At 49.7% G+C, this 22103-nt stretch overlaps 1 long non-coding RNA gene across 1 annotated transcript in view; it reads right to left on the reverse strand.

The window, feature by feature from the left end:
* Nucleotides 1-22103, reverse strand: part of LOC137142889 (uncharacterized) — a 59766-nt gene that overhangs the window by 9502 nt on the left and 28161 nt on the right. Inside the window, exon 2 of the long non-coding RNA XR_010917033.1 lies at nucleotides 21558-21624. This is a non-coding gene — a long non-coding RNA (uncharacterized lncRNA). The remainder of the gene's footprint in view (nucleotides 1-21557; nucleotides 21625-22103) is intronic.

Genomic DNA, 22103 nt, shown 5'->3' on the forward strand with positions numbered 1-22103 from the left:
ACAGCAGCCAATTGCAGCATGCCTGGTCTACCATAACTTGGCCAAACTAGGAGTTTTCCTGGACAATACGTTACTAGCTGCACAGTGCCCAAACCGCCCTTGCACTCTTTGCTATGCCTTTTGCCTTAAAGAAGCGGAGACACATTTAAGAGGCTAACATCATAGAATTACAGAAATTCAAGATGGAAATGGCCTATTAAAAAGTCACCCAGGCCACCCCTGAGCCATAATGCACAGGGTAGTAACATTCTCAAGTGCTTAATCTACACCTCTTTTGAATGACTCAAGCAATGGAGCTGCCATTTCTTTGATGCAGAGCAATCAGCCATGCCACAGGCTAGTACCAGAGGCAAGGATTTCTGCTGGAAAGGGTCAAGGAGGCTCAACCTGAAAAGCTTCAGGAATACACAATTTAAATCTAGGAACTGAGGAAATCCAAAAGGATGGAGCACCGGACACCTCAGGGGTTGGTAATTGGTTACAGAACCTTTTGCTTATCAAGCAGTGGTTCAAATGTGTCCGGTCTGCTAGAGACTTAAAAGCCACCTAGGCAAATTCCATAGTCGTGAGTGTGGCAAAAACGCCTTGATAGATCGCTCTGGTGATCCACACGAGATAAAGCCAGCTGAGTTCCTAGCGCTTTGCCAGCTCTCACAACTTTATCAAGAGTCTTCGGTGTTTGGGGTATTTCCTAAACCCCCCAGCTACTGGAATCCCAGGATTATATGAGATCATCAGCGTTCATTTAAAAAAAAAAGAAAGAAAGAAAGTTTCTAGCTGTTGTGTAGCCAGAGAAAAGCTTGAAAATGTGAGTCCTAAACGGCAAACAAAAATCCCCAACCTCTATTATTTTCTAAAAATCTTATGATTTTGGGGCGTTTGACCAATGACATTTGGATGGTTGGCAATACTGCAATGGGTTTGGAGAAAGCAATATGCTAATAACAGGTATAGCATTTTTTCCCACTTCCTATACCTTTGTTTACCTTTCTGCTGTGGTAGAGTCCACGTTTTAGTGTTTTCAGGACTTTGAGATAGATAGATAGATAGAGGGGGTGTATGGGGTTGGATAGATAGATAGATAGATAGAGGGGGTGTATGGGGATAGATAGGTAGATAGATAGATAGCTAGAGGGGGTGTATGGGGATAGATGGATGGATGGATAGACGGATGGAAAGTGAAATTTCTGATAGGAGAGTGTCAAAATCTATAGAGGAGAACATTTACTAAATCTACCTATCTATCAGTCTGTATATAATACATAACAGTTTTCCTGTAACCCATGAAGCAATTGTGAATATTGTCCATAACAACTCTTTTAAAGACAGACAACACTTTCAGGAGGGTTTCCACAAGTTTTAGCACTTGCTGCTATCACAAGTTCAAATGCAAAATATAATTAAATGCATGCACACACACTGCCTCCAGGTAAATCACTACAGCTCCATGTGACCCAAACTGACTCTTCCCAGCTGTAACTAGCACAACACGGACCCTTCCTCTGAACTCTGGGGACATTTCAGAATCCAACCCTGGACCTAGATTCCAATGCCCCTGACTTTTCTCTCTACAATGAGCTGCTGATCCAAACATCCCCGAGCCCTGGGCTGGGCTGGGCTCTGAAATCCTGTGATCGATTTCTAACCTCTCCCGCAGAGCCTGGTTCCATGGGTCTGGAGGCAAACCAGCTACTGCCTCTTCTCTGCAATATGCTGCTGCCTTAGCTGACCACTCTGTGCTGGCTGCATGGCGGAGCTGGCACACAGGTGCTAGCTAGTTTAAAGGCATCTCCCCAGCTGGAGGCAGCCCTGGAGATGCCATGGGCCCTTCATCCGCTCTGCCTGCCCTGCTCTGGGTTGTAATAAGGAATCCAAAGCTCTGAGGATAGCTGGGGGCACGGATTAACTTTACCCACCTACCTAACATTAGCCAGTCACTTCCCAGCAATCTTCTCTCACCCCGGGGGCGGTTTCAAGTGACTCGCGTTTATTTGCACTTAGGCTTGCCCAGAGCCTCTGTGGGTTTTTGGCACCAGTAACTCACCCTTGCAAACCCGCGGCTTAGATTTCAGCGAGGGCAGGACTCAATTAGGGCCTTTCCCACAGCGTGGAGACGATAAGGCTGCATGTCATTTGTTGGGCCTGGGGGAGGTCGCCATGGTAATGGAGCGTGGTGACACGCTGGCAAGGGAAAAAGGGGGCTGCTGCTGCTGCTTCCAGGTTTCTGGACAAAACAATACAGCGAATCAGCCTGAATGAGGCTGTCATGCAAACTCCCCAGGAGGCTGGCCCGGCTCTAGTCCCCCCTTCACCAGCGGCTGCTGAAAGCCGGCTGTGATGTTACTGTCCCCTGCCAAAGTGCGTGCTGGGTGCAAACGTATTTCAGTCACAGGGATCAATCCCGCATGATACTGAGGCCCAGATCCTCAGTAACTTCAATGGAAGAGGAGCAACTTCCACTGAAGCTAGAAACCTAAATACCTTTGAGGATCTGGACCTTCAGCGCCCTCCTCTCTAGGACAGGATGCTGGTCCCTTGGCTGGATCAGTTCCTTCAAAAGCAAGTGTTCCTCCCCCTTGCTCTTTTCCTTAGTGGGGTTCTGTTAAATTTGAGGCTGGGATTGTCAAAGGGGCCTGTGGGAATTTTGGGTCCCTGGTTCTCCTTTGAAAATCCCAGCTTTAAAGCGTTGATAACACGGGGCCAACTCTTGAGATACTTCTGTCACCGGCCCTGCTTCTCGCCTTGGTGCAAGCCAGCTAGAGAATCAGAGAAATGTAGGGCTGGAAGGGACCCCGAGAGGTAAAAATAAGTGGGGGAGGGATCAGAGCCTGGGCTCCAGCCCAAGCATCTACACTGCTATATGCAGCCCCATAGCGCGAGCTCTGTGGGCCTCAGTCCGTTGACCTGGGTTCTGAGACCCATGGCCCCAGGGCTTTGCATTTTTTGCAGTGTAGACACACCCAGAGACTCTCTGGGGCACTGATTTCAAAAATGCTCACTGGGGACTACTGGGTGCCGAGCACTTCTGAAAATCAGGGCCAGTCCTCTCTCTGTGCCTCAGTCCCCACCTGTAAAATGGGTTTAACTGGTGCCCATGCCTGGCACCAGCTTTCTGCAGAGGGGGGATTTTCACCCCAAAATACAGTGAATAATAAAAACAGGCGTGCATTAAAAGCAGCAACAAAAAAAATGTAAACCCTCCCCCCCACTCAAAAGTAAAGAAAACCAAGGGGACGTGGCGGAGGACAGGAAACAAAGGAAGAAGGAAAAATAAGGATGAGTCCTGACACCAAAATAACTTTTGCTGGGACATCTAGCTAGTCAGGAGCTGGGTCAATATAAGCAATTACCGGTGCTAATATTACCATGCTAATGCGTTATTGTAATGGCCAGAGAGTTGCGTGGTATGAAATCACAAGGGATATGCATATTCCACGCACCGCTGGAAATAGAGGGCAGCCAGATCTGGCTGTAGACAGTCTGCAGAATAACTTTAAAAGAATGAGCAAGAGTCACATTGGCGACTGACAGCCACAACACTATGAGAGTGAAAAGCATTGCTGAATGTTTATTCTCTCAAGGTAGGAGTGGCCCTGGAACTGCACAGCTCTGGTTACACGCAGGCATTTCATTCTGATCGTAGAGACAGCAGCTCCCAGTCTCTGGACAGCGTGAGGCCTAAATTTAGTGCAATGAGGTGGCCCCACTAGCATCCCGCAAATCTACTCTGTCTGAGGATATTCACGCCCCAGCGGCCCGACCGTAGCGTCTCTAACTGCCGGGCCTTACATGGGAAGATGCTGGAACCATTCCAGCCCACTGTTCACACCACCACGTTCTCCGGGTTTGCTAATCCCAGGATGGTGCAGACTGAGGATGCTGCTCGGTGTTGTTCTCAGACTGCGACGGATGAAAAGGCAGATCGGAAAAGAGGACGAAAAGAACAAAAGAGGACAGGGCCTTCCAGTGAGGGCGCTTTCCTAGGTCTGGCTAAATTCATACACTTCCTGGATCTGCCTCTGAGTGCTGCAGGCGGAAGACGTAGACTAGGATGTACCGGGCAGCGCGTGGGATAGCAGCTGATAACTGCCCAGATAACACAGCGACGAATGCAGTGCAAATACGACAGATTGGATGGATGTGCTCGGGAACACGCAGCCAGAAGTGAAGCTAATGCCTGTGCGGCGGGCCACCAGGATGGCTATGCACCACTTGAACCCTCTGCACTGGGGTGATTGCTTCCCATAGCGAAGGAGGGAGGGAAAGCTTAATTGCTGGAATGGGTTTAAACAGAGGGGAGGGAGAGTGGCTGGTGCATGGGGTGTCAGAGGATGTTCCAGGCAGCAGGGGCCGGAGGCACAAAGCCAAAGGCAGGTATAACAGGATCAGCAGGAGATGGGTTGCAGGCTGGGGGGCAGATCTCTAGCTGGCATAAATCACTGCAGCTCTGTTGGAGACCATGGAGCTATACTGATCTACACCCGCTGAGGATCAGGCCCCAGGCCCAGTAGGAAGCGTTTGTAGGATCGGGCCCTGCATTAGCAAAACGCAGGCACCTACCTGCAGCTGCAAGAGACGAGGGCAAGGTGTGGAAACGCCCACCTCCCATTCCAGCATTTAGCAGGGGCAATAAAAGAACCACAGCCTGGCCGCGGCTGGCCCACGTCAGCTGACTCAGGCTCACGGGTTCAGGGCTATAAAACTCCAGTGTAGACGGTCGGGCTCAGGCTGGAGCCAGGTGGGAGACCCTGCGAGGGGGGGGGGGGTCTCAGAGCCTGGGCTCCATCCCGAGCCCCAGCGCCCCCTCTGCTAGTTTTTAGCCCTCACAGCCTGAGTCCTGCGAGCCTGGCCCCTGTGATTCACTGCCAGGGGTTTTTTATTGCCGCGTCGACATATCCTTTCAGCTCCCACTACGGTGGCCGCAGGATGGGGAGCAAACCCCTCCCATCCAGAGCGTTATTCTTTGATCACGGTCTCCCTCTCCGCCAGTAAAAGGAGCATTCAGCTGAAAGGACAAGCCTCTGCCTCATAGCCCCAGCAATCTCCCTAGGGTCAGGGTTAGGGTGGTAGTAGCGGGTGACACGGAGCCGGGGAGCCAGTTTGGTGCCTGAGCTGATCAGAGGAGGAGGCAGAATCAAAAGGAAACACAGAAGGTGCGACTGAATCGCTAGAAGGCTTTCAAGGAGCGTGGGGCTGCCCATTGCGCCCCACGTTGTATGCGGAGTTTATTCTCTCCCCAGTGCATTCAACGGGCTCGTGAGCTCCGATGAAAGCTTTCTGATCTCATCCGGGGGCGTTTTTCTAAGTGCACTCAGTGAAGGGAGGGAGTTTGGGTTTGGAGCAGAGGCCAGATCCAAACTTCCCACCGCTGGCTGGCCTGTAAGACCCATGCGTTGGGCCCAGTTCTCCACTCCAGCAGACCTCCTCTTGGCAGCACACAGTGGCCTTCGCAGACTGGAGGATCTGGCCCCGTGAGTGCAAACTGCTACCCGAACAGAAGGCGAGCCGTGTGCAGTGAGCCGGCCCTGGTGCGAATGACAACACAAGGTGCAAGGGGGCGGAGAAAGAGCCCAGGGTCATGACACTGCCTCTGGGCCTGAATCTGATCAATCTGACACTAGTGCAACTAACTCCCCTGACGGAGGATATGTCCGCACTGCAATCAGAGGGGGTCTGCAGCATGCGTAGACATACGCCAGCTGGCTTTGATCTCGCTGGTTTGCGTAGCGGCTCGATGACGCTGCAGCAGCCCGGGACGTACAAGCCCGCTTCGGACCAGCGGTCTCTCCTCCAGCAGTTAGCCAGCACTGGTGCAATTTGACGGCTGTTTTTATTTGATCTAGATCAAAGCCAGCGTGGGTATGTCTGCACGGGCGGTAGTCACACCACCAGGTACAGAGTAGACATATCCTTAGATGGAGCCACTCTGGATTCATACCAAGGGGAGTGCAGAATCTGGTCCTCTCCAAAAGCAACACGTGGGGTCTGAGTCTCAGCTCACTTGAACCCGTGCAGCCCTACTGCTGGTTTCTATCGGCGGACGCGAGAGCTAGCTTCTTGTTAGCTGCCACCCCGTGCCGCTACCGCAGGGATCGGGTTTTGAACACGTGCCTTTCCCATGAGTTCACCCTCCGCAATTACGAGGCTGCATTCCTAGCCTCTGCGCACAGGATGACTTCACTGGCAGACGTCCGCTTGGGTTTTCCCTGGCTGCGCTCGGCCGGGAGGGTGAAGTGAAATGGGAGGCAGGTTTTCCAATGGCAATAAAGCCGGCAGAATGCTGGCTCCCAGATGCCAGGCATAACTTGGGCAGGGAGGCTGGGCTCAGACTGCATCAGCTGCTAAAAATTCTTCGTGCATGGCCCCCTCACGTTGACAGCCACACAGCAAGTCACCCATGTAAATGCCCCGCTCTGCACTATCCCAGCTCTCCTCGTCCTCCTGCTGCAGGTTAGCGAGGCGTGAGCACACACTGGACGCAGGATCTCTACGGAGCAGGCTTCAGAGATGGGCTCGGGGCTAAAATCTCTCTATGGAGCAGAAGTCAGAACTTCTCTAACTTATGCTCTGTTCCCCATGGGACCCGTGAAACACAGAGAAAAGCCGTGGTGCATGTTGCTGCACCCTCATCTGCACCCTATGTGGGGGCCTCTGATGGGCTTGGAACCTGCTCAGAGCTTAATGCAGGCACTGGTGAGACTCCCCAGAGAATGTGTGGGATGGTCCCCATTTTACCAGGGTGATCCTCAAACCGCTGGGTGTCCAAATCTCCATAGGGCTCCACGAACCATCACGTTGTCTGGATGACTCTGTGCCATGACGTCTTTCAGGTTGCATCCAAATGGGTCACAGCATCACATGAGGATGCTTCATGGGCATGACAGACCACGCTTCATCATGCTGAGCCGTGACAGGCTGGTGGAAGGGCAGGATGGAAGCAGCAGAATGTAGCAACGGTCAAATTGCAGGCTGGGGTGGTGGCAGCTCTACAACGGAAAATAGCCGGGGCTGAATCCTTCATGACATTCCTCCTCTTACATGCGGGAGGAACGCCATTGATTTTCACAGCTTCATAGAGCTTAAGGCCAGAGAAACCATTGGACTATCTAGTCTGGCCTCCTATAGCGCACACATAGGCCACACATTTCACCCAAATACTGAGCCAATGACTTCAGCTGGGGCTCAGCAGACCAAGTGGAGGAAGCCAGATTTTGGAAGCCCGTGCAAAGTGGAAAGCGCTAGGATGCCCAGCAGTGCAGAGCTGCTGCACCACAAAGCATTTCAGTCCTCTGGAAACTCAAGAGCTGCATGCCAAAGGCAGAGAAAAGGAGAGATTGAGTTGCCAGCAAGGCCCATGCGGTGAGGGGCGATTGGAGAGCTGAAGGGGGACTGAAAGGATGGACTTGTAAAACACGGGATGAATCAGGCCCCAGATAAGGCAAGTCTGATTTCAAGACCTCAAGTCTTGTGTTATTAGTGGCCATAATGTTATCCAGTTGCCGTTCCAAGAGGCATCCGAACACATGCTTGAATTTCCATTGTCTTCCAAGTGTTGAGAGCAGACCTTGAAACGAACGCATGTAAACGTTTTGAAAAACAGGGAGGCCTGGGCTGGGTTCTGCTCTAAGTTACGCTGGTGTCAGTCTGGAGTAGCCACACTTACGCCAGCCTATCACTGTCACCGAGAGCTGAGGCTAGCTCCAAAGTGCTCAGATAGGGGCTCTGAGCCAGCTCCTGTCCTCACTGACACGGACGCAATTCCTGGGGTGACTCCGTTCAGTGGGGTGTAAGATGCTCAGAACTTGTCAGGTCACCCATTAGGTGGCCATTATCCAGACCTTTAAAAAAATCCAGCCCTGGTATTTGTATCAATGACCTCAGCGAATTCCACAAGTCGAATGTTTGGGTTTCATGGGACTTCAGTGGCTGTTTTAAGCACTTGTCAGCCTGGTTCCCATCTCAGTCGCGCTGTTGTAAATCCGGACTAACTCCTCTGCAGCTGGCAGGGTTCCACGGCTGGAAAGGGCAGCGGAATCAGAGGGTACCTAGAAATCACTGGTTAGATCCATTAGCCCATCAGTCTACATCGGATGGTGCAAAGGATACCATCAGCAATAGGGCAGCTGAGGCTCAGCAGATGGAGGGAGGGGAAGCGAGATTTTAGGAACCCATGCGAGGGGCAAAGAGCTCAGCTGCCCAGCAGCTCTTTGGATCTGCATCGGCTGCTGTCCCCTGCAGAGGGGTTGTGGAAGCCACTCCAAGTCTAAGGCTGCAGAAGCACAGCAGCTACATGGCTTGACGGATCTCTTCCCTGCTTTGATCCCGCTAAGATCCACAGTCCCCTTTGCTAGCTATTTGGGCTGATAGCCGGGGACAGGATTTATTCACTTAGTGCATCCCCGGACTGTGATGAGTAGCTAAGCTAATTCCACTTGCTTGGTTCACCTGCACTGCTTATACAGTGTGCGTAGCCAACCACCACGACAAGGAAGGCAGAATAACACCGGAGAATAAAAAGCTGTCACAGTGGAATAGACAGACACCAGGGGATATCAACCTCTGTCACCGCACTCAGAGCTGTGGCTAACAAAGGCTGCCGTGAAGAATTCAAAGCTACTGAAATGAGAAAGCCATGGAAAAATCTGGAGAATGTGTGACATAGCAGAAAATATCTCCTTCCCGTCTCAGTGAAGTGGGCGTGCAAAGCCTCCCCGAGTTTCTCGCTCCTTCTCGGCGCGCTGGACTCATTAAAGTGGCAGGGTAAAGTTTCTGCACAGCTGCAACCTAGCTACCCAGGGATCCTCATTCTTCCTGCCTCAGATTCCCAGCTTAGTTTACGGTGACAATATGTAGCGGATCTGTTTTCTTTTAGGAACTACACCATGCCCCATCTCTCCTGGCAGGTCAGACTTGCAAGAGCTCAGCTCCCATGCAGACAACAAAATAGGTGGCCATCTTTTCCACAGGTGCTGAGCAGATTGGGTGCTGAGCTCCTTGGAGAATCTGGGCACGAAAGTCTGTCCCAACAGCTCCTCCGATCATATTCCGCATTTCTACATGGCCGTTCATCAAGAAAGACCCCAACGCACATTACAAACTAGATACACTTGCACAGTGCTACCAGAATGTAGCAACTGACCAGTGGAAGAACACAAAGAGGGACGGGAAATTTCTGGCAGACACCAGGTCAAGCCCCTAATTTTTATGAAATGGGGCCACATCACATGCACTGACTGCGGCGGGTGACATAGGTGGGACAAAGACAAAACCACACCAGAACTTATTAACACAGTTGGAGTAAATAGCTCCTTCCATTTAAACACAGCACCGAGTTGGGTTATAGTAAGACTAAACCAAACGTGTTAACACTAGGACATAGGTTAAGTGATGCCAAGTAAAAAGAGTAAAGTTTGAATTGGTTACAAGTGAAAATACGTATCTAAAAATCTAAAACTTAATCTAGCAAGACACCGGCTTTGTTCAAGATAGTTCCTCTCACCAGTCGTTCTGCCCAGCCATGGCTGACTTTCCCTCAGGCAGGACTGCCCCCAAAAGCAGAAGGGGCAGGTTTTCCTTGTCTTCCTAGGTTAAAGATCTTTGCCTAAGCAGGTTTCTCCTCTGCATTCAGTTCCAGAGATTTCAACCCTTCCTTGGCTGAAGGACCCATATTTCTCAGCTCACGAGAGGATTGTTCCCTTGTGTCTGTCTAGGGATGGGTGCCAAAGATGGCTTCTTTCCTTGCTGATAGCTTCCAAAGCTCAATTAACTTGTTTCAAGAAGCAGGATGACCTCATGCTGTTCTCCATTTCCTGTGGGCTTCCCAACTCCCTGTGTAACTTTCTGTGTAAATGGGGCTTCCCTGGTTTCTGATTCCACCATGCTTAGTTTACATAGGAGACAAGTAGAAAGCTGTGCCATTCCTACAGCCTACCACCAATGGGTATCCATAATTCCTTACATAGTGTTAATACAGACATTTCACAATGATGTTAACATCTAGTGTGGCATTAGCTTTCGAAAAATCGCTCACCGTACATTTTTGTAATACAGTAATATTGTATACAATCAGCTGATTCAATTGCTTATTGCTTGAGATTCAGCACTCCCTGGCTTTACAGACTAGTAAACCTTTGCAATTTATTCTCTGAAAAGTAAAACCAAGTAGACCAGGCTTTTCCCTTCCGCTGAGTGTAGATGCTATACCGTCCCCTCTTCCCCCCATTGGTTAGTGTGAGGTTTGCCTCCACACCTTGTTAGCTGGATGGGTCTGTGTATGTGCTGTGTAAATACATTCTCGCTGCCTTTCCGAGTACTTTGGAAGTAACTCCCTGGTGGGAAAAACAGATTCCTTTGTCTGGGGCAGATCTGTTTACCAACCCCTGGCACGTCTGGTTTAAACACAAAACTTTAGTAATCCTTCCAGCATCTATCATAACTGTTCATACCCATTGCGTACATATATCATGCAGGAATATTAATGATCAGCGAGTTGTTCATTTTCAAATGATACGATACCCCCACAAGTCATATTTCATATAAAGATTATTTCAATAGTGTGTAGGGTGTGAACACTGGGGTGCTTAGTGTCACATCCTGTTGAGTTCCAAGCATCAACTCGTGGAGTAAGATGCTACTCAGTGTAAGAGGATCAGGATCAGACCCTGAGTAAGGACTGAGTAATTAGTGAATAAGGATGGTAGCATCAGTTCCATATTTTGTGCATTAGGGCTCCTCCCATTGCAAGAGATTTCTACCTGTTTTCTACAAGTGCTACAATGTTTCTGTTGCTAAATCAGCCTTGGTTATTGATAGTGTCATCAAAGATTCCAGGAGTTAGCACAGATCTCGGCCCTCATCTCCCCGCATCCTCACACCACCGCAGATCAGAAATGATGAGAAGGCACCATCAGCCATGTGCAACACATTTGCCACCTTCTGAGGCACTGTGTCCAGGCCAGCCAGCACAGACACCAGCATTGATGATCTGGCCCTTTCAGTGTTTCTATGATCCATAAATGACAGCACAATGCAGTGAAAAACCAGGCCCCCCAAGTTGTCACGGTAGATGCTAGGGTGATTAATAAATAAGGAGCTGAAATAGATTCAGGTCAGTGGGGGCTGGACAAGTCTTGACTAATCAAAAGGCCCAGCATTGGCTATTGGAGCAGGAAACACGAAACCCCGTGTGGACAGGAAGGGTTTCTTCACACAATGTCCGGGCTCCTAAGAAAGCAGAGTTTTGCTTAAACATTGATTTCACAATATTTAGCACTTTGGAAGCAAGTGAATTACGGTTAAGAAAGGAGGAACCAAGCATACAAGGCCTGGATAACCGGATCCCGCCATGCTATGTATTTACATACAGCCGCCCTTTGTCCTAGGTGAGCTGTGCTGAACAAGTTTTTACCCAGAGGAGCTCGCAGTGGAAGGTCAGGGAACGAGCAAACTGGCCTGTTCACATAACAGGTATAAGGCAGCCCAAGAAGGATGTGTAGGGGAGAGAGAGGAAGGTTAGCAGAGCCCGAACGGATCTCTGGGTAGAGAAGCCTCGTCTCTCTCCTCAGCAGAGAACCGAGGAGAAACACACTGTAAATGACACGGCATACGGCTCCGTAAGGGCAAATGTCAATAAAACGTCACAGCCGAACGTCTCCAGGGCCGTGCAGATAGAGCAAAAGCGGGACTTGGCCCTGCTGTGCTGCATTTCAGCCACGCGATGCCCTCCGGAGGCGTCAGTGCGCGGGTGGAGATGCCCAGTGAGCCAAAGTCTGGCCTGAGCGAAACCTGGCGGTGTGTTCCCAAGGGGGCGGGAGAGTAAAGTCACGCGAGTCCGGGGAGCCCCTTCACAACGGGGAGACCCCAGACCCACGTGGCTGGGAGGGAACCCTGAGGGGCCCCGTTAACGTCTGGGGTCTGGCTTGGCCTCGCTTTTCTCTCCAGTTCTAGCCTGCTGTTGAGCAGAAGTCCGGTCCCAGCAGCAGAGTGGGGTGCTGTGCTGAGGACAGCTGGGGGACAGAGGGGAGGTACCGGGGGCTAGATTCTGCCTGGCCTTTCGCTAGATGCAGCATGGAGCTTTTCACCCACCACCAATTGACAAGGTGCATGTAACAAGGAAGCAGAATGTCAGCCCCTCTCCGCTGCCCGGGAGCTGCACAGAAAGGGAGCCGAGAGGGCAGCCGAGAAGGCAGAACCACGGCTCCACCCCCTCGTGTACCCATGAAAGGGAGTGAGCAGAGCTAAACAAAGGGTGCAACAGTGGCTGCCCCAGGCTCAAAGACCCCCCGCTTCTCCCCAAGGCAGCCTGCCTCCCTGTGTTCTCATTAAAGGGATGCACTTCCTCCCCCAGGCACAAACCAGCCCTGAGCCAGAGTGATCGATATTTGCCGAGCAGCTTAGCATAGCTGGGTAGCTAAAACAGCCAGGTCACCAGCACCATGTCTATACCCCCCACCGAGAGGTGCTTTGGATAGGACAAATACCGCCACAAGAAGTCCACCAGTGTCTCATGAAGGCTCTGGCTGATTCCCAAGATAGGAGTGAAATCAGAATCCAGGTGGCCAGCTGTGGTTGCAGGGCGTGTGCACAGCCCAAAAACGGTTCAGCAGGATGTGATGGCAGGCTAAGAGCACTGCTCGTCAAGTGCCGTGGGATGGACAGACAAATTCTCCCACCGTACAGCCTTCACCAAGCCATAGAGTAGTAGTAGTAATGCAGAAACGCCCATAGTCTCAGGAGCAGACCCCCATGCACTACAGAGCTCTGTCTCGCCAGCAGTCTGAAGCATGCCCTGCAGCCCAGCAGAATAGAGCGGTGTGAAAAAAACGACTTTGGGGGTCCGTTTGGCACAAAACCGTTTTTTAAAAAAATTTTCCAGCAAGATGAAAAGGTTTTTTAAAAAAAAACAAAGAAGAAGAAATCATGTAGGGTCAATGAAAACGTTTAGTTGTCAAGGCTTTTTTAACCTTTGTTTTAGAAAATGGAGTGAAATTCTGAAATCCAAACACAAAGTCGAATTGTTTGGACATTCCAGATTTTTTTTTTTTTTTTTTATTAGACCAAATCAATCCACCAAAACCGGCCTGAAAGTTGTGAATTGTTTCAACCAACCTGCATCTGCATTTTACGGCAAAAAATGGATTTTCCAGGGTGGAAAAAAGATGGCCCAGCTGTACAGCAGAGATCTTTCCCCCCTCTAGATATTGGCAGTGCTGCCTTTCATAGATCAGTTGAGGTGAAGGCTGTGGGACGCCGGCATGGAATTAATGAAAGACCAGATAATAACACCTTTTCCCCCTCCTGAACCGGTGTTCTTGGTGCTAAATTAACAGGGTGGTCCCTGGAGCAACCCATAAACTAGACGGGACAAGGCTGGATTTCATTCCATCCTCTTCCTTGTAGGGCCACCCCCGTAACTTCTAAGAAATCCAGCACAAATAAATAAATAAACCTACCAGTCCGAAGAGGCTTGTGCATGAAATACATCACACCAGCAGTGTATTTACCGCCCAACCCATGGAGAAATATTCTAGCTATTTGAGGAGCAGAGAGCTGTCAGAATTCAGACTCTGCTAATTACCTGCACTGGGGATTTTGTGCATCAGTTTTTTTCCCCCACAGCCACTTGTTTCTGGCATCAGTTTTTAACCCTCTAGGATTTCCCTGCCTTCACAGGTTCAACCCTGGCAGAGTCTGTAGCCCATAGGGTAAGCTTGCCTATTATATTCACTGGCTTACCTTCAGTGTATTTAGCGGCTTGCGTTAGATTTGGCCGTAATGCAAGAAACCTACAGGCCTGTATCCTGTAAGATACTAGCTGAAGCATGAATGAGTGTAGGAGTTAAGTAGGTCGTAAGCCTTGGCATAGATTAATGGCCTAATGGTTACCTTTAGATTTTGGGAACAAAGGAGCGCTTGCTCCACGGTCGACGTTAGACTGTTCCAATCAGTGGTACAGCACGGAACATGGAAGGGGCAACTGCACATCCGCTTGCACAAGCGCTGACGGGTCTGATCAGGAGCTGAAGTGGCAGTTACATGTATCGGGCGGTTAACCTCTAGAATAAATCTCAGTGTTATTTGGGTGAGAAAGCTAAATATGGGCCTGGAGGACGGAGCACGAACAGATGATGCTCAGGTCATATAACAGGGGAGTTACCATGTGGTCCGGGGCTTGATCTTTCCTGGGCTTCTTCCAGTGCTGCTTGCTTTTCTACTAGCTAACCCTGCAACTCCCTGAGGAACTTGGCCCATCGGACACCGTGGCATGCCAGAGATAGGGCTAGTCCTTTTGTCCCTTATCACCAGCTCCTCCACCAAAGGTGTGAGTGTGCAGTTCTAAGAGCCTATGCATAGAATGATGCCACAGATAACCCCGCTACTGTATTATCTCTACCTTATTTTATGGCTTCGGTCTGTTCTAGCTTAATCCATTGTTTTAATACAGATCTCTGGAAGAGATCACCTCCCTAGGTAACTCACTCTAGTGCTTCACCACCCTCCTAGGGAAAATGTTTTCCTAAATATCCATCCTAGAGAGGAAAGGATAGATCAAAGAGGGGGCAGAAACGAATGACCACCTCAAGACTTAAGGACCCTTTCCTGCCACCCTTACCATGAGCAGGACGTGGAGTGCTCTTGATTCATTGGAATGACGTACTCAGTTTTACAACAGGTGGTGACAATCCATCTCTACATGGCTGAAGAGGTTTTCTTTGGTGGGTGGAGGTTAACAAAGAAAAATAAGGGAGTCAGGTACCCCTCGGCATCTAACTCCTATAGGCTCCTTTGAAAAGCCCAACCAACGGCTTCTACTAGCCCAACCCAATCTCCAGTTCCAAGCAATGGGTCAGCAGCCCATCCCCTCTGCAGTAAGGATGGAGAGGAGCTGACTGGAAAATACAGCAGAGGGTCTTCAGGGTGGGCAGTTCAGGTCTTGCCCGCCACGTTTCAAGAGCGACGGCATCATCAACTCCTGCCACTTGGGTCCAAATACACAATCTGAGCTTTCCCTCCCTGCCTTCCTACACTGGCCTCCAGTGCATTTAAAACAAATGGCTTGTGTTACAAACACACACCCAGAAGTCAGATGAAAACATAGACACTCTTGCTGGGAGCTTGCAACACAACACAACACAACTTCATTTCTAAGAACTCAGTACAATAAAAACACAGTAACCAAAACCAGTGAGAGACAAAGCAGTCTACGCCCTAAAACAGAGAGGCGCAACTCACCCCCACCTTACTATAGCCGGTCTGCAGACTGACCGTTGCTTCCAGATGCCTCTACACAGAGCCCCCACACCTGCAAGCAGAACTAGGAACCCCACCCCCCAAAGTTATAGTTTGCAAATCCAACAGACTCGTTAATGTTGCACTGAACGGGTACCACAGTGAAAGGTCAACGCCACCCAAACGGATGATTTCTCGGTTGCATTGTGCGATATACTATAACTCCCAGAAGGGAGCTCTGTCCACAAGGGGGATATGTCAGATTTTCAAGCGCTCAGCTTCCACTGAGGCACCAAAATAAATGGCTGGAGTTTCAGCATCTTGGGTGCTGGCCTCTTTGAAAAAGCTGACCCAAGAACTCACAGCACTTAGCAGCTATCAATGAGTTAAGCCTCCCTAAGCTGCCCGGGGACATGTAAGTTTTATACCCATTGTACAGATGGCCGAATGGTGCCCAAATGAGAACAGAGGTCTTTTGAGAACCCAGCCCCAATTATGGGCGTGGAGCACTTGAAAATACATCCCTGCGCTTTTTTTGGAAAGCTGCCTGCATGAAAAGAGAGCGTGCCGGCCAGCCCAGTCAAGCCGCATGCTGTTACACCACAGAGCACAGCATTTATCAGAGCCGGGGCATCACCACAGTACACTTCACCATGGGATAGACATGGACAGAAGCATAGCATTTCTAGTGTAGACATACCTGCAGTTACTGCAAACGACGCCTTTGCTGAGAAGGATAATTCACTTAAAAAGGAAATAAGGGAAAAAACAGCTTCTACGTCAGCCAGGGGTTAATTACATTAACATTGCTGCCCGCAACATGTGTCTTTCTAGCTGGTTGGACTATAAAGACTCTGAACAGAATCTATAAGCTCTCAAATCTGCTTCAATCACATCTAGCTAGGTATTTATATGACCCTCATGCCTATAGTATGTCTCATGATAATTAATGGATGTTAGCTTCACAACAACATGAGATACTAAAGTACTATCCCCATTTTGCAGGTGGGAAATTGAGGCTCAGAGAGATTAAATGACTTGCCAGGAATTGAACCCAGGTCTCTTGAGCCCCAGTCCAGCAATCTAGCCATGAGATCATCCTGATTACCTAGGCATAAAATGTATGTGGTATCACACCTTTGTGCTTTCATGCCAGCATATTGCTGTCTGTCATGCAGTGCTTTAAAATATATTTAAAAGCCAAGTACTGCAATGACCCTGTTTGAGTGCGTGCACCTTACTGTTCTCCACTAGGAACAATCAGAACTGCTCAGCTGTATGTCACAGACCCCCTATACTGCTGATACAAAATGGAGATTCTCCTTCAGCTCCAGCACTTTATGATTTCAAGGCAGGAGGATCCAAGTTCTATTTCTGCAGTCAGGGGGAAGTGCTCAGTGGCTGTGGTCTGCAGCACAGTTCTGATCCACATACAAACTCCCCCGAAGTCTGAGGTGTTCAGATGCCAGCTGTGAATTCAGATCCAAACCTACCCAAAGGCCAGGGCTGCTGGAACCAGGATTCACAGCTACAAGTCAGCTGTGAAATTCACATTTGGGTATCATCATTGGGAGTCTCATCCCCATAAAGTTTGGGGCGGGGATGAGAGGTTTGTTCAGTTTTAGATCCAGATCCATCTCTAATTTCAGGGCGATCAGGAAAAGGCATTAATCTTGCTGTTTTCTGGACCTCCTCCATGCTTCGGGCCCATTAAAACAGCCTGCAAATTAATGTTTGTGCCTGTGCGAGGGAAGCGTGGCCTCTCTTGATCCGGTTTGACTGGACAAACTTCCCCGAGCAACAGCAGGAATGCGTGCAAAGGGAATCTCTAGGTAACATGCCTATTTGCATTCGTGTGCACACGCCCTTTGACTTTGCACAATCGGTAGGTGCCACTCGTCCCCCAAAAGCAACCAGGTGCATGTGCGCACACGCCCTGGCAGCATTCGCTGTGCGTGTGTCTGAGCATTTTGAACAGCAGGAAATGTGACGGCTCCCAGGCTCTGGATCAGATTACATTCAGCAGTGCTTGGCTACAAAGCTCTGCACAGCTCTTAGCAGATATCCAGAGAGTCTAGGTGCCAGAGTGCTATACAAGTCCATAGCCGGTTAGTGTGAAGATCTTCATGGTTGTCACTATGCAGCATAACATGTTGCAGCAGCCACAGGGATCGCACCTAGCTCTTCCTGCTCCAAAACCACATGGCCCTATGGCTTAAGCTAAAGGAGACTCTCCATTACATATGAGCATTATAGGACCTCTGACACAGAGGATCAATTCTGATGCCATCCAGAAGATGGCAGTGGTTCTCATCCACACTAGCCAGCAACACGTTGTTTTCCCACCTCTTAAAGCTTCTTTCATTTAAGAATCTCCAGGCCGGTCAAAGCTATGAACGAGTTAAGCCTCACATCTCTGTCCTGAGAGGTAAGTATTACATCCGGGGTACAGATTGGTAATGCAAACAGACAGGTGAAGTGGATTATAGAGGTAGATGAAGGTAGGATCCTTGGGATGTGGGGCTAGTGGTATGAGAGTTTGGGTACCCTAATCTCATTGTGTCTCAGTTCCCCATCTGTAAAATGGGGGCAGTAACTCCCCTCCCTTTGTCCGACTCATCTTTTTAGATGGTAAACACTTCAGATTTGTACAGCACCTAGCACAATGGGGCCCGGCTTTTGGCGAGAGCCTCTAGGTAGTTCTGCAGTACAAATAAAATGGGGAGAATATTACAACAGCCTTTGGGGATGGGGAGGGGGGAGAGAAATCAGTTACCAAATAAGAGCTCTGCCATCTAACTTTCTTACTGCGTGTGGGAAAACTAGCTCCGAGTCACGCTACCAAAGCATGGAGCCAGGTAGGCCATGTAACTTTTAAATTACATTCTTCCTCACTGCTTCTCTCCCCACACATACCGCTAATTACAAAGTGTACAGCAGTCGCCTCGAGGAAGATATGTGCACATTACAACACAGCAGGTACACTGCAGGGCCTCATGTTTGTGTAAAGCAAGCTCCGTGTGTGTGTGTATTACATTGTGTCTGCAAATAGCTTGACATGACAGACAAGGTACTAGCTCATTCAAGGTATCCATGAAAGCTGCAGGAAGCAAACACCAGACATCCTCTTCCTCTGCAAACTGATCATAATCCTCAGATCAGACTCAGGCTAGATTCTCTATTATCTAAAAAGCAGCTCCAGTCCTCAGTGGATGGGATACACCTTCATAGCTGCAGTTAAAAATGACAGGCAAGGTTGGCCACGCCCAGTGCCACGGTTGAGTAGGAAAAACCGGTGGCTCTTCAGTTTTATTAGAGCTGGACTGAGTCACCCTTACTTACACGGAGTAGCACCCGACCATGCAAGTAATTCTACTGGTTGCAGGCCTGCAAGGATGGTAAAGCTCTGAGATGCTTGAATAGAAAGTGATGCAGCAGGACAGTCACTACGGTTCATGCACTAAGGGTAAGATTTACACCCGTGAAGAGGGGCCAGCACAGAGTCTATGCATCAGTTCAGTCCCTACACAGAGGGGATGGGTTGGTTTCCTTGCCCTCTTTGGACACTAAATAACAGGATGTGGCTTTATATGGTTATTGCTTCATCCCCTGTATGAAAGTCTTACTAATCTTTCCTTGCCCCATACCCTGAAATGCTCAGAAGCCCCATTCAACAAACACTTGAATCATTTCCTTGTCCTGTATGTATCATAGCGTGGGGACAGAATTATTGCTGGGATTCAGTTGTTTTAGATACGGGCCAGGATCAAAATCCAGGATCTAAACACCCTCCCAATCCCACGCCAAACTGGATGATGAGCTCTTGGGGGCAGGTACGTCTACTTGCTGGTACAGCACCTAGCACCATATGTTTTGATTTACAAAGGTATTTAGGCACCTAAAGATGCAGATCAGTGCTGAGTGGGATTTTCAAAAGCTCTTAAGCCAGTTAGGTGCCTAAGTCTCACGGAAACGAATGAGAGTTAGGCACCCAAACAGCAGGAGGGTCTGGGGCCCTAACTCACTCTAGGCACCGTGGTAAATTCCACTAGGTGCCTAACTCCCTTTGTAAATCCAGCAGCTGATGCTAGAACAGTGGGTGCGATGCATGACTGCAGTGTAACCACAACAAAGCAAAACCCTGGACCTGACCACGGCTCAAACTTCAGGGTGTTTGAAACCCTGACTCAGATCTAGATTTACACTGGGCATCATGATCCTCTCTAACCTGTATCAGCCCTTGCTTTTCCAGTCCTCACAATGCAGGCAGTTTTGGTTCCTCTCTGAGTAATGGGAGGTTTCCTCTCACACAGGTAAGCAAAGGGATCAGGGGTGGAGCAATCCCTTGGTGAATCAGGTTTGTGTGCAAGCCGGTCAATTTGTTTCCCACTTCAGTGATTAGCGCATTGCAATCTCCAGCCATGTGGGTTTACACTCAGCACTGCCTTTCTCTGAGATGCCTCAACTAAAAGCATGAAGTGGAAGGGCGGTGCAGTGGTTAAAGAACTAGTCTAAGATTCAGGAGACCTGGAGCCAATTTCTGGATTCCCAATACCCAAAACTGCCCTCAGCACTTACCTGTGTGCTGTATTACCTTCCTCCAGTTTGCAGGCGTGGCTGAAATCTTGACCCTGCTGAAGTGAATGGGGGTGTTTCTAGGGGGATAAAAACCCCTGGCTGGCCAAGTCAGCCGACTCAGGCTTGTGGGGCTGAAAACTTGCTGTGCAGAGGACTGGGCTCCGGCTAGAGCCTGAGTTCTGGGATCCTGCATGGGGCTTGCGTCCCAGAGCTCAATCTCCAGCCCAAGCCGGAATGTCTATGCAGCAAATTTAGCCCCGCAGACTAAACCCCACAAGCCCAAGTCAGTCGACCCGGGCCAGCCACAGCCATGCCGGGGGTCTGTTATCCCTGGGTCAATGTGCCCTAAGAGACCTGCACAAGATCACACAGCAAGTCGCTGGCGGAAACAAGAACAGAACCCAGGAATCCTGACTGCCCGGCCTGCGGCACTAACCACTAGACCGCACATCCGTTTTTGTGCACGGGAGTCTCTCTAATGTTTTTGCAGAGTGGGCTATGAGAGAGAGAAGGAATCTCAGCTGGGAATGGGACAGCTCATAAGGAGTTTACCAAACCATTCCCCTCCACCCCATCTTTCTCCACAGAAGACATGCTTTGCTGCTTTCCCTTTTGGCACCAGACACATTCTATGCATTCCAACACCTTGTACCACCCGAGGTCTTTCACCTGTCCCAACAGGCACGGTGGCATATACCTCACTCGCACACAACCCAGGTATTACTCATTAGAATGAGGTCACCCTGCTTCCTCCTCGACAATAAATCACAAGCTTCTGTCTCTATCCCGCAGTGAGCTGAGGCCATGAGCTTGAACAGCATCTCTAAAGAAGGTAAAGCAGTGGTTCTCCGCCTTTTCCCCACCCTGGGGCACATGTGTCACATAGCCAGTATCTAGCAATATGGGGAAAGGTGTTTGTGGGCAGGGGGTGTGTGCATGATCCCTTGACACCCATTTGTGACTCCCAGGTTGACTGCCCTTGCCCCCCTACCTCCCGACAGGACTGCTAGAGGAAACCCCTCAAAGGAGTTGTCGGGGACAACCTGGTCCTTTGAATTTCCTTCCCCGACCCCCTCCGAAAGAGAATTCAAGGTGCCAGGTTTCCAAGCCACTTTGCCTTTGGTCGCACATATCTATGCTGAGGACGGTCGAAGGGAGTCAGGCATTCAACTCCTTGGTGAGTCTCTGAAGATCTAAGCAAATAACCAGTCCTCAGACTTCTTTGATGCTTGGCTCCTCGGCTGACATGGCCTCTGAGCATACTGACTGGCCAGGGTGCTCTTAGTGGAGGTGGGGGCACATCCCTGGGTAGCCTATGGCAGGCACCAGCTCTGTTCCCATAGACTCTAGAACGACCCTCTGATGATACCCACTTCTGGGTGCTACCAGGCAGGGCTAGATGTGAACCAGTGAAAGGCTCCGTCTGCTGCTATCAACCACTTGAGATCAACACCAAAGCCCAGCACGTGCAATCAGTCGTACCCATGGTGCGCGACTGCCTCGGGGCTGCAACTGAAAACTGCGAACACCAAGGAGCCAGAATCTTAGCGTCGCTCAATGGAGCTAAGCTGATTTACTCCACATGAAGAGTTGAGCTACCCTGCTCAAACACTGCTCCATAGAGCCTGAGAAAAACACTCAAAGGCTGTTCTCCCCCTTCCTCCAGCCTAGTAGATTGGTTAGATCCACACTGTTCTTTGGAAACAAAATTCAGACATTTCCACAGAACTCAACGCTTCCCTGTGTCTCACCTCCTGGTCGCTCAGATCTCTGGGCTTGGCCATCTCGGCATCTTAAGGCAGCCAGTCGAAGCCTTTCCTGTGAATCATGGAAAAATAACGTCATCTGATCCTCGGCATTAGATGTTTGTTAATCAAACAGAAACATGTTGTTTTTTTAATAGCAAAGTATCCTCATAAACACGTATAAACCAAGGCAAAACACCGGGAAGCCCCTAGCTGGCTCTGTCTGCCAGACACTATGGTATTTTTTTCCACCTCTTTGCAATAAACAGATGGAGGGAGATGATGGATTTTCACCCTGTGCCCGCGTGCAGACCTGTGTCTCTATAAAATCCATTCCCAGGGCCTGATTCTCCTCTCACTTATACCATTATAATGCCACTGAAGGCAATGGAGCTACTCCCAAATTATCAGCATAAGGGAAAAAGATGAATCAGGCCCCGTTATAGTCATGTTCAACCATTCTCTGCATTGTGGGTGTATATGCTACAGATACACCTAACCCCATCAAAAAGATCCAGTTGGTGTAAGTCTGGCTTCAGTGGACTTATACCA

The sequence above is a fragment of the Emydura macquarii genome, unplaced genomic scaffold, assembly GCF_026122565.2.
Source record: "Emydura macquarii macquarii isolate MOO-44397 ecotype Brisbane River unplaced genomic scaffold, CSIRO-AGI_Emac_v2 contig_3278, whole genome shotgun sequence".
Classification (NCBI taxonomy): domain Eukaryota; kingdom Metazoa; phylum Chordata; order Testudines; family Chelidae; genus Emydura; species Emydura macquarii.